We start from the raw sequence: 14,171 nt of genomic DNA on the forward strand, positions 1-14,171 counted from the left end.
TTTTCCACCTTTAATGTGACCTATAACATGAACAATTCAATTGAAAAACAAACTGAAATATTTTAAGAGAAAAAAATAAATAAAAATAAAAATACCCTGGTTGCATAAGTGTGCACACCCTTAAAATAATACTTTGTTGAAGCACCTTTTGATTTTATTACAGCACTCAGTCTTTTTGGGTAGGAGTCTATTAGTATGGCACATCTTGACGTGGCAATATTTGCCCACTCTTCTTTGCAAAAGTGTTCCAAATATGTCAGATTGCGAGGACATCTCCTGTGCAAAGCCCTCTTTAGATCACCCCATAGATGTTCAGTTGGAATCAGGTCTGGGCTCTGGCTGGGCCGTTCCAAAACGTTCATCTTCTTCTGGTGAATCCATGCTTTTGTGGATTTGGATGTGTGTTTTGGGTCGTTGTCATGCTGAAAAGAGAACCTCCTCTTCATCTTCAGCTTTCTAACAGATGCCTGAAGGTTTTGTGCCAAAAGCGCCTGGTATTTGGAACTGTTCATAATTCCTTCCACCCTGACTAAGGCCCCAGATCCGGCTGAAGAAAAACAGCCCCAAAGCATGATGCTGCCACCACCATGCTTCACTGTGGGTTTGGTGTTCTTTGGGTGATGTGCAGATTTGTTTTAGCGCCAAACATACTTTTTGGAATTATGGCCAAAATGTTCAACATTGCTTTCATCAGACCATAACACATTTTTCCCACATGCTTTTTGGGGACTTGATGTTTGTGTTTGCAAACCTTAGCCGGGCTTGGATGTTTTTCTTTGTAAAAAAAGGCTTCCGTCTTGCCACCCTACCCCATAGCCAATTCATCTGAAGAATAGAGAGATTGTTGTCACATGTAGCACACAGCCAGTACTTGCCAGAAATTCCTGCAGTTCCTTTAATGTTGCTGTAGGCCTCTTGTAAGCCTCCCTGACCAGTTTTCTTCTCATCTTTTCATAAATTTTGGAGGGACGTCCAGTTCTTGGGAATATCTCAGTTGTGCAATATTTTCTCCACTTGATGTTGACTGTGTTCACTGTGTTCCATGGTATATCTAATGCTTTGGAAATTAATTTGTACCCTTCTCCTGACTGATATCTTTCAACAATAAGATCCCTCTGATGCTTTGGAAGCTCTTTGCGGACCATAGGTTTTGCTCTGAGATGCAACTGAGAAAATGTCAGGAACATCCTACAAGAACAGCTGATCTTTATTTGGGATTAATCAGAGTCACTTTAAATGATGGCAGGTGTGTAATGACTTCTAATTAACATGAGTTTGAATGTGATTGGTTAATTCTGAACACAGCCACATCCACAGTTATACGAGGGTGTGCACACTTATGCAACCAGGTTATTGTAAGGTTTTTATTTTAAATGTTTCCCCCTCGAAGATTTCAGATTGTTTTTCAATTGAATTGTTCACATTATAGGTCACATTGAAAGTGGAAACATTTCTGACGTGATTTATCTTTGTCTCATTCTTTTTACATCACAAAAACCTGGCATTTTAACCGGTGTGTGTAGACTTTTTATATCCACTGTATATGGTTTCTTCTTTGCATGTTAGATTTTTAACTTGCATTTGTGGACGAAGCAACATAACGTGTTCACTGACAATGGCTTTCAGAAGTGTTCTTGAGTCCATTCTGTGATGTCCACTACAGAATCGTGTCCATTTTGAATGCAGTGCTGCCTGAGGGCCAGAAGATCACGGCCAAATATAGTTTTTCGCCCTTGTCCCTTGCATACAGAGATTCTGTGAGTCTTTTAATGATACTGTATACTATATACATACAGTGGGTCAAAAAAGTCTTTATTCAGCCACCAATTGTGCAAGTTCTCCCACTTAAAAAGATGAGAGAGGCCTGTAATTTTCATCATAGATACACTTCAACTATGAGAGACAAAATGAGAAAGAAAATCCAGAAAATCACATTTTAGGATTTTTTATGAATTTATTGGTAAATTTCTCGGTAAAATAAGTATTTGATCACCTACAAACAAGCAAGATTTCTGGCTCTCACAGACCTGTAACTTCTTTAAGAGGCTCCTCTGTCCTCCACTCGTTACCTGTATTAATGGCACCTGTTTAAACTTGTTATCAGTATAATTTTTTTACATATTACGCAGTATCACAACCATTTTTTAAACCGGGGTGTGTTTACATTGTATTTCTGCATATTACTTGCCTTTTACAGGACTAACCCTAAACCTCCCCTTTGAGACACTTATACACATGTCATAGGGGAAGTGGTTAATTTGGGATTTAGCCAAATGCCTTGATCAGTGGAGCACCAGATCTGTGAGCCAGGGGCAATAAGCAGAATCGATTTCACCCATATAAAAGAGGGTTGGGTCCCAAGTATGCCCCTGTCCTTATTTTTAATGACCCATTTTGCACTTAGAAACTGATATTGTTTGTGACTAACCAATCAAAGTTCTCATTTAGTATTGTATATTCAGCAAATGGATTCATACGAAATACCAGCAGACAGTGTTTTCTTTTGAAAATGTTTTCATGTTTACTGTGATGGTGCTGCTCATAAAATGTCATAACTCTAGTAAAGTGCCCACAATTGAAATTATATTTATTACGATATCATGTAAAAAAAAAACCATCTTGATTAAAAAGGGTACTTTTGAGTCTTTAATGATATATTTGTGTATCTTGAATAAATTAATCTGAAGAAAGAAATCAATGTACTAAAAGGATTATTAAGACATCAAAATGTTGTTTGTTTTTGAATATATTTTCTTCTTAAAAGCAGCTTAAGTATATCTGTATACAGTAGCTAAATCCAAACATAAAAGGCATGGCAAAATTTTTTCCTCCAAATGAAGTTCATACGTGATAACTGCCAGAACAGTTAGAAAAATATTTTCCATCCCTGCCTACTTGGAACCATTAAAATCTCAAAAAGCCCTGATACAACGACATAGTAACAATGGTTACAAAATGGTGCGTAGTCAGTTCAGGTTAACTAACGCAAACCATTTGTAATATTGAAAGCTTGTGGATGATTAATCTTAAAAACATGTTCCCATGTGACTCATTTCAATTGTGGAGCGGTCTTAGCACGTCCACCAACACTTACTGTCAAACCCCGGTGTGTATGGTGATACAGTTCCACCTACAGACCAGCAGCGTGTCATCCAACATCCCACCACTGGCTTTCCTTTGACACTCAGCAGCGTTGCACTCTTCCTTCTGGTCTGAAGATCAGATTGTAATGCCCCAGCACAGTGAAGGGGACATTACCCAGCACAGTGAAGGGGACGTTACCCAACACAGTGAAGGGGACGTTACCCAGCACAGTGAAGGGGACGTTACCCAGCACAGTGAAGGGGACGTTACCCAGCACAGTGAAGGGGACGTTACCCAGCACAGTGAAGGGGACGTTACCCAGCTCAGTGAAGGGGACGTTACCCAGCTCAGTGAAGGGGACGTTACCCAGCACAGTGAAGGGGAATTACTCAGCATACGGTGGGACGTTAAAATGTTGTCCTGATTCAGATGTAATCGGTACAATAATTTAGTACTTTCTGAATATAATCCAAATACTTTTTTCAATCTCAAGACAATATCATGCAAAAAGAAAGTGTTCCGTTGACTGAGACCACATTCTACACATCAGATACAATCTGGGTAATAGGGGCTGGAGATTGAAAGGGCCGAAGATGATTTGGTGGCCGTGTTATGAGGGCTAGATTAGGACTCTACAGAGGTCTTGTCTGAAAGATAACACCCTACACAGAGCAACGTCCCTGGAAAATTGAGATTAATTTACCAGGCGAAATAGTATCTCTTACTGGTAATACTAAAACATCCAAGGAACATCTAAGACCAACCCTGCTTTCAGAAGAAAGCCAGCCGTGTGGATGGAGGGTGCTACTTTTCTGGGTAAAACTATTATTATACAGTTTTTAGTTCAACAGGCTCGAAGATGAATGATAGCCATGAAGTATATCAATCAAAATAAAGTATTCATAATTTCACATCTTACATTTACTTAAAACACTGTGTGGTCCTGAAAGGCTTTTTCTGGACACACATTCAGTATACATCTATATGCGACGGGGGTCTGTTACAAAGCATGTTTTGTTTTTTTACAGCTGTTGTTTCACAGCAGAGTCAGGTGGTTGGTGCATCAGGGAGTCGGGTTGGGGTGTTGGAGAGGGGCTACGAGGCAGACGCAGGGCTCCATGCAAACCATTTGATTATGGCTGGCGGGTGTGTCACGCGCATGTGAATGGCTCATTAAGAGGGAGCAATGGCTTGAGAGGGGAAGGAGCATGGGCACCCACTGGGGCAACGGAGGGGAATAATCACACTGTTCTAAAGCAGATATGGAACACTCTGCTTGTTAACGGTCCGGCCAAAAAGGGCCCTTCCACAATTTTACAAACAATAGCGGTAGTCACACCATTTGGGACGAGATGGTGAAGATTGTCGAGGAGATTGTTCCATCCGAACAATCCCCTAACCAGTCAGGATTCAAAATAGGCCACTCCACCAAGACTGCTCTCTTCTGCTTGAGAGAATCTCTTTGCACTGCCCAGGCTAACTCTCCCTCCTATTTTCTCATCCTCTTTGATCTATTAGCTGCCAACACTGTGGTCCATAGCGTTCAACTTTTCACCCTCTCTAATTTCACCCATCTCAGGCTCCGAATACACAACACAGTACTGTAAGCCCATTGGCTAATTATTGTCGCGCTTTGACTGAATGTGACTTCCTGTGTACAGATGAACAGATATTCTGTTGTAACTTAAACATAACAAGCATACATTCACACAATTCTACAGTTGCTTTCGGCCTGGCAGACCGTTCCTACCAGGTGATGTGGAAAGTCCAGGGGATGGTTAAGGATGATTTTACCTCACACAGGAAGCAGCACAGATACTTTTCCAGGCACTTGTCAGCACATGTCTAGATACAGTTGCGCTCAAAATTTTGCATAGCCTTGGAGAATATTGGTAATATAAGTACCATTTGTAAAGAAAACCTGAGTAAGCAGGCAGAACACATGTATTTTATTTCTTATGGGATTCACATTCAACTGTAGGTCATAACAGAATGGCACAATTAAAAACAAAACATGGCAACAAAGAAAAAAATGAACTGACCCCTGTTCAAAAGTCTGCATACCCTTAGTTCCTAATATTGTGTATTGCCCCCTTTAGCATCAATGACAGTGTGGTATTGTGCTCCTTGAAACAAGCCTACCGTCTTTTTCTAGAGCAGCCTGTGTTTCTTCTGAGGTTACCTGTGGGTTTTTCTTTGTATCCCGAACAAGGCTTTGGATATCTTTTTATATCCCTTACCCATCTTTATAAAGTTCCATTACCGTGTTACGCAGGTCTTTTGACTGTTATTTTCTGCTCCCCATGGCTCAGTATCTAGCCTGCTCAGTGCATCCACGTGAGGGCTAACAAACTCACTGACTATTTATACACAGACACTAACTGAAATTTAAAAAGCCAAATGTGTGTCACCTTGTGTGTCTGTAACAAGGCCAAACTTTCAAGGGTATGTAAACTTTTGATCAGGGCCATTTGGGTGATTTCTGTTATCATTACGACGAAGTGATAATAAATGGCTTCAAATGATCCCTATTCTTAAATAAAAGACAATAAATCATTGCCAAAACTTCACAATTTCTGCGAGGGTATGCAAACTTATGAGCACAACTGTAACTGCTCAACTCACTCTTGGGGGGGGGGGGGGGGGGTCCCCGGACATGTGCAACCATGCACCTACAACACATTCAGATGGGCTGCAACTGGCCTGGTGTTCAACAGGGTCAGTTCCCGATCCACGCAGTCAAAACTCTTCTCTGCTCTGGCACTTCAATGGTGGAACCAACTTCCCTTGGAGTCTAGGAAGGCAAAGTCTCTACCTATCTTCAAAAAACACCTGAAAACTCACTTTTTCATAGACTACTTAAAATAGTTCCATCGCCCTCACCTCTATCTCAATCAAATGTATTTACAAAGCCATATTTACATCATAAGTTGTCACAAAGTGCTTTTACAAAACACCCGGCCTTAAACCCCAAGGAGCAAACAACAGTAGTGTTGAATTTCAGTGGCTAGGAAAAACTCCCTAAGGCCGAAATTTAGGAAGAAACCTCGAGAGGACCCAGGCTCAGAGGGGTGACCAGTCCTCTTCTGGCTGTGCCGGGTGAACATATTAAGAGTACAAATTGTAATCATTAATAAATGCATGTGGGCTGAGTCCAGAGTCTATTTAAATTTAGTCCAGGTTGGAAGCATGACCAGATGGACAAGGACAGGGACAAAACATGGGAGGGGGAGGTGTCAGCACAGTGGCAGCTGAAATCGTCAGGTATCGTACTGATATGCAACACAACCAGGAGGACTTGACAGGGACAGCAACAGGGTCCCCAAGCCAGGTACTCCGCAGGTGTGGACCAGGACCTCATGTCCTCCTAAGTTTAAAACGGCAGGAGACATGGAAAATGTATAGTGGAGAAGAAGACCTGACCCTACTTCCCCAGCACAATAATATAGCAGCATAAGACCTTAGGGCTGAGACGGGGGGTCCGGTGACACTGTGGCCCTATCTGGCGGAGGCCCCAGACAGGGCCCAACAGGCAGGAAATCAATCCACCCACATTGCCAAGCATCAACCAAAGGGACACCCACCAACTGTTGTCCTTGGTTAACTTTTTATGTTTATCATTTGTGTGGTCTTCTTTCCAACACTGAGTACTGCCAATGACTAATTAATTCATTACAATGCACTTCTTTGTGGTTGTTTCATCTACCTCTTTTAAAATGTATGCATTTACTGTAAGTTGCTCTGGATAATAGCATCTGCTAAAAAGTAAATGTCAATTAATTGATGGGACTTACCGCCACCCATCGAGTCATTATAAACACTTTTACCAAATAACATAAATAAACACTTGTAACCCATGTTAAAATATGACATAAGTATGAATAAATAGTTTAAAAGCATAAATAAGTTGGAAGGTAAAAGTGATTCATTTAATGTAAGTTAATAAAAAAAAAATTATAACAATAATTTTATGTTTAAGATTAAAAGTATGCCGATAGAAAATTAATGTCGCTGCCGCTTTAAGGGACTAGTGACGCTAGACGCACCTGAGTGACGCTTCAGTAGAGACCTGAGGGAGAGAGCGGGAGGAAAATCGGAGAAAACGAGTGGTGGCTAATAAGCAGGGAAAAGAGTAGAAAAGTTCATTTTGCAGTCGAAAAAAATAACTTACGTGGCCGGGAACTGACAGGGATTTTATGGTGTTGAAGCTAGGTCGGAGCGAAACAGGCGTGCTCAGTGAACTGAACTGAGAACTGATTGAATTATTATTTTTGGACTAAATCGAACTGAAACTTATAATTGAACTGAATAATTGAACTGACATTTGAACTTGAATTTAAGGTCTTATACTTTTTATAGTTCATATTTTTGAATGTGATCCGAAATAATTGTGGTCCACTTTGATTTGATTGTGTAATTGAAGGTATTCTTTCACCCTTAAAAGAAAGGAAAAAAGGAGTTATCTCAGGAAGAAAAATAGGAATTCTAAATTAGGTGCAATCTAGGAAAAAGAGACTGGTCTAACTTTGATTAGTTCGACTAAAATAACTTTGAACAAAAAGAGGGTCAAATGCCCTTTCATTTATTTAAAGGTTCTGATTAAGATTACTGTGAAACACAAATAAAAGCAGTGATATTCAGAACTGCCCTGGCTAATCTGCTCCTAAACCTAAATGCGGCCTGTTTACATTTGTAACCTTCCAGGCAGCAGCAGGAGTAAGATGCCATCTGTTTAAGAGGGAGTGTGTTCCTCTCTTTCAAAAATGTCCGGAACTTCACTGACCCAAATAATCAAGACACTCGGTTGCATGGTGGCCTCACAGTGTGTCTGAGAGTTGCTATTAATACAGCATGATTAATGGCACTTGAACTCGTCAGCCAGTCTCTTCCCCTGTATCTGATTAAGAATAAACTTCAAAATGGACAAATGTGCTGAGACATTTAGGGTGGTGAAATGCAGCAATGGAGGAGCTCAGCATGAAGAGGTGCAAACCAGGATTTTCCTGGTTGTCTTGTAAAAGATTAGTAATTGCGTAATTGTTTTTCATGAAAATGTGATTTATAGATCGGACAGAGAAGGCGTCCCTATTACAAAAACAAGTCTGGAAATTCTATAAAAATGTTGTTGCCCCTGTTTCACCACTGATCTTTTATCTTTTATCCAAAAAGTTACAAGAAATATAGATTTTCTTTAAAATGACCTCATCAGTACATATAATATAGGTTGATGGACCATATTGGCTCCCAAAATATTTACACTTTTGAACACTTTTATCCATATTTATAATTGTTTAGATTGTTTTGATTTTGCATCTAAATAAATATGTTTGAAAGAAGGCAATTATAGTGATGACTATATAATCTGTGGGCATTGTAAAACGAATCATTTACCTTCAATGTAAATAATTAAAAAATGCATAAACCCAGATTCTTTAAAAATATTGACATATGTTTGAGCTCCTCAATTTCTTTTGCCATTTTTGTGCTGTGCCCGCCATGGGTTCAGAGACAACTTGCTCTTAAATAAAAGGTGGGTGTCATTTAAATAATTTACCATTTACAGATTTTCAGATTCACCCATGAATATTCAATTTAGTTGACCTTTTTAACTTTAAAGTATTTTTTAAAGCTTTCATTGCCAAGATAATAGCAAAGCATGTGTCAAGTAAATGCTAAATCTATCCGCAGGAGAAAGCACACAGAATAAGATTATATGATTTTTATTTATTAATAAATGTTTTAGAGTAAGGACAGTCATTTTCAGGAGTAAGTCCTTCCTATTACTACCACAAATATGCCAAATTAAATTGTCATGTCTATTCTAGTTTTTTATGATTTCAGTAGGTTTTCTATGGAGGATTAATAATGTCCTTTAAAAGTATACGCCTTTCTTAAGTCAATTCAACATTGTCATGTGTACTCACATGTGTGCACATCTTTTTAATTCCCATTTAAAATACATTGAACTTCTTGAATTTCACCTGTTTTTACTGGCCCGTTTTCACTATCTGTATTTTCAGTATTTGTCAGCCCCCCCAACAGCAGACTATGAACAGAACGAAATTCTAATGTAATATTAATATTAGTGTTTTGAAACTTTTTAGAAAAGAACGAAGGACAAATTCATAATGCAGTTTGCCCTTGCATCTCTGACAGGTTTGGTCAGCCATGCACTGTCCTTTTTGTAAACTGTCCAATATGTGCCCTTCCTAACAAGACAAGAACATTTTTTGACATTACAGTCAAACTTTTCTCATGAAATTAACAAATAGATCCCTCTTCCTGCCGATACAAAGGTTTAAAGCAATGCACGACTGTCTGCAAGGAGCAACTCCAGCTTGACATAAGGTATGAGAAATAAAGAATGGTTTAAGGCTTTATTTTATCGAACTTCGATTTTTGAGGGGAAAACCTTGTTATTTTTCAAACAGTTTCTTGAAAACTATGTTGTCCCCTTGACATGTTTCGGCCGGTGGAGCTGACATTGTTTTTGTTTCGGCTCTGTCGCAGTGGGTAGGAGAATGTGGGTGCATTAAGATATTTTCCTCTGACATTCGGAGAGCCAAGGTCAAGCCGTTCCGATCAGGTGTTTGTGTAGGACTCCGTGGTGGGTGGCAGTGAGAGGATGAACAGAGCTCAGGTATGAGTCAGCGTTGCATAGTGACCGCTGCTGTTGGCCTGCTAATGGACAAAAATAGTTTGATAAAGGTTTCTCCTGACAATGATATAAAACTGGCCCTGGGCTACTTAAACACAATATGAGATATCCACTCACACATGTTTCCCACTTGGCGAGAGCCGTATGGATATCGTTCATATCTTCTTCATCTTCTTCTTCATAACCACCACAAACTTAATTCTACCAAAAGATATGCATATTTTAAACGTGTTCAGATACAAGGAGGCAAATTCCAACAAATACCACAATAAAATATTCTGGAAATATAGAACCTGCGGTGCCAGATCCAGCTCGCGGTCCGCCTGCTGAGTACGGCTGGTGTCTAAACTTTGGCTTGTCAGCCTGGATGTGAATGAGGAAAGTCGCCGTAATCATCCAAGACGACGTGTCATTTTTAATTCACTGAGAAACCATTGTGGCTTCCTCTCATCTTCCCACAACATGGAGAAAGACCACGAGGATGATGGATTCTGGGGGGGACTTAACATGCACGTGGACATCCGATCATTTACAAATGAGACAAGCAGACAGGTTGGGTCTGGTGATTATGCTATGTAGGCTAGAAAACATGACTAGGATGGACTTCCTTCTTTAAGCCAAGGGCTGTTCAGAGGAATTGTGTTAAGTGTCTAGTGGAATACATTTACAGGAGCCTGGGATTGCGATGAGGGTAAAAACACTTGAGTGAGACTCCATGAGACTCCAGGAGGGTTCCGCTTTCTCAAAATGCGTCTCTTTATGTATTATACTGTAAATCCGAATGCGTTCATTCATACTTGTTGAAGTAAGTGGATTCCTAATATATTTAAATTAGCACTCCTCGTTCTTCCCGCTACGGCCTACTGTTCAGTCAATCACCCCAATCTTATTATCCAGTAAGAGACATTATTTTTAATTCTTGCATTTGTCCAGTGAGATGTGTGGAAGACGGTTAATTACTGTCTTCAGCACACTCATTTATTACAGTTAATTAGTTATTTTCAGAACAAGTACGATGCTGTTGCATGTTTTACTATTTATGTGCAGTCATGAACAATAAAGACCCAAAACATCCAACAGCTAATCATAAAAAACAATGTGTGGTTCATGGCAGTTAGATGGAAAGACAGTTAGGACAGCATTCATCCTGATCGAGCAGGCTGCCTTGTGGTGGTTTGATATTTCCAATCCTGCAGCCTAGGCCAGTTCTCAGAGGGCCTGGTTTATACCCTGCCCTAATTTACAGAAACTATTTTGTTTTGTCGTTCTACAGTAACTGGATCCCCAAAGGACTGTGATAAGAAGAATATTCTGTTGCCTGTGAGCCATTGATTCAAACACTAAATGAGGATATAGTGTTGACGACTATAGTTTTGCTTACTGTAGCATGCCTGTCCTGTCAGCATCTCGCCCGCTGTAGAAAGAGCACAGCACAGGACCATGAAGAGTGTGCACTGGAAAAAAATCAAAAAGGTACCAGAACTTTCTCGAGGCTGCTGGGCGGGCCTGCTCCAACCTTCTGCACCTGCTGCTCATTAGGACTGATAAAGGAGGGACTAGCAGCCTCCCAGGGGTGAAATTATAGACACCAAATGGCTGTTTGCATAATGTTTAACAGACTAAAGACGGATTAAGCCACCTGAGCCGTTTTCCTTTTGTTTGCCAATTCAGTTCCCATTTGGTAATAAAACATCCCCCAAGCTCAAATGCTTTATCTGTCTCTGTGTCCATGCTCTGCTTTCCCCTGTTACCCTGGTGCAGGGTGGACGCAGAGGTTTGACAAGGGACCAAGGAGCACGAGTTCTGCTGTGCTGTGGATGTCTTGTTTTTGTGTCTTCAGTCAGCGTTGTATTGCGAGGAAGTATGTCGAGAATGGAGGAAGCTTTCCCGCCAGTTGACGCATGCGGCAGTCCTACAAAACCGACTGATCTCCCAGCCGGACACACAGGAGGATAGCTTATCACAGGCTCCAGTACCTCCTCTCCTGGCCCGGCCCAGAGACTATCATCACATTGCCGGCATCCTGCTCACCAGCGGCACTCCTTATGATGACGTGGAGCAGTAACGCCACGCCTTTAAGCCGGTGGAGGTGAGGGAGGGCCTGCCTGCCAAGTGGGGCCGATACGTCCTAATGATCAGGAACTAGGCCACCCGATGCCCGGACGCCATCACCCTGACAGAGGCCAGACCAGTGGTCGCAAAGGAGCTGTTACCACGGTTTAGCGTTCGGTGTGGGAATCCCCAAAGACCTGCTCACCCCTTTTGTTTCCTGGCTGATGATGCTGTTCTAGCTTCTACAGGGCGGTACCTCCGTCTGCTGCCTGAAGGTCTGGTTGGAGAGATCCTATAGAGGATGCTGTGGTGGCGGGTGGTGGTTGACGGCATGTGATGGCGGGCGAAGGCCGCAGCTGGCACCTGGGGATCCTGTACGGGTTTGTTGCTGTGCATGAGGTTCCCAGGCCTCCGCGTGGGAGAGAAACAGGGCTCCAGTCAATGGTGGGAGTATCGGGAGCTGGTGTACAAGTTCTCGGATGTGTTCTGTTCAACCACTGGCCGGACAAACATCATCCAACACCACCTTAGCACAAAGACAGCGGTTATCTTCCGCCAGCACCCTGACAGGATCCCAGAAGCACGGCAGAAAGCCACCGAAATGGAGGTAACATGAATGAATGCTATAGACATCATTGAGGAGTTCAAAAGGTAAACCAGAGAAAGTTGAGTGGTCTCAGGAAAGAGAGAATGCGTTCCACTACTCTGGGACTTCACCAAAAGGCCACTGACGACTGAACCTGTCCTCAAGCCCTGGATTTTTACCAGCCATTACATTTTCATTGGGTAAATGAAATCAATCAATCAAATTTGTTTATAAAGCCCTTTTTACATTAGCAGATGACACAAAGTGCTTTTACAAAAGACCTAGTCTGAAACCCCAAGGAGCAAGCAACAACAATGTTGAAGCACAATGTCTAGGAAAAAAGAGGGGCCGAAATGTAAGAAGAAACCTAGAGAGGAACTAGGCATCAGCAAGATATTCAATCCAGCAGAGAGCAGGTATGCAGCCATGGACACAAATGATATCACAATCCTCTGGGCTGTTGCTAAGCTGCACTACTAGCTCATGGCACTTCACCCTGGTGACAGACCATGTGTCCCTGCAGTGGAGGGCCCACACTAAGGACACCAACACCAGTGTTTAATAGACGTGAAGTACTGAGGACACTCATGCCCAGGGCCCACAGGTGAACTACCAGAGAAGGATAAAGCCTCCTGGGTTTGTATTTTCCTGTTGTCTGCCAATTCAGTTATAATTTTTTAAGGAAACGTCCCCGGGCTTAAACACTCCCCCTGTCTCTCATTGGTGGAAATCCTGGGGGGAGACATGACCCCTCCCCGCCGCCATCCTGGGAAAACTATGATTTGTCCACCCAATATATCACTCTAAACATAACTATGTAATTTCAATAATATTAATAACATGCAACGAAAGCATGTGTGCTGATTATAGACACTGATTATAGACACAATTCGCTGCATTGAATTACAGATCACACTGTTAGTTACAGTAAAACCAACCAGTGTTGGCAGCAGTTTGATTTTGAGTCAGTGAAAGAAGCTTGCAATGCAATGTATGTAGTGTTCCTTGGCTGGCAAGGTGACACCGTCTGAAAGGCACTCAATGCACGTAGCTAATATGAGGCTAATCTAGTCTGTTTAATGTTGGTAGGGTTCACTCACACTAGGTGAACTTGGAGAGCTACAGTAGTGGGCAAACTGACGGCGCAAACTAAAACAGCATTAGAGCACTACCACTGCTGGTGTCCCCCTCAGGAATTGCTCTAGAGAAAGGTTCATGTAATTGTCCCCTCCAAAGTAGATATCAGATTTTTGCCCCTGCTGTCTCTGTGTCCATGCTTTGCTTTTCCCTGTTACAATAACCACAATGCTTGCTATTCAGATAACCACAGTGCTCACTCCAATAAAGGTATGCAGAAACATCCAGTGTTTCATAATTCTGTACACTTTATAAAAGGTAACCAAGATAAGGCTCTGAAACTCGGTTAACCATTTCAATGGCAGTGTGCAGCAACTGGCTCTCAGCTATGCAAAAGATTAGCGATACTAGAGCATGCCAATTGCACGCTCCCTCAAAACTTGCAACACCTGTGGCATTGTGCTGTGTGATGGAACTGCACATTTTAGAGTGGCCTTTTATTGTGGCCAGCCTATGGCACACCTGTGCAATAATCATGCTGTCTAATCAGCATCTTGATATGCCACACCTGTGAGGTGGATGGATTATCTTGGCAAAGGAGAAGTGCTCACTAAAAAAGATATTGACAGATTTGTGAACAATATTTGAGAGAAATAGGCCTTTTGTGCACATAGAGAAAGTCTTAGAACATTGAGTTCCGCTCATGATAAATGG

The sequence above is a fragment of the Esox lucius genome, chromosome 7 (assembly GCF_011004845.1).
Source record: "Esox lucius isolate fEsoLuc1 chromosome 7, fEsoLuc1.pri, whole genome shotgun sequence".
Lineage (NCBI taxonomy): Eukaryota > Metazoa > Chordata > Actinopteri > Esociformes > Esocidae > Esox > Esox lucius.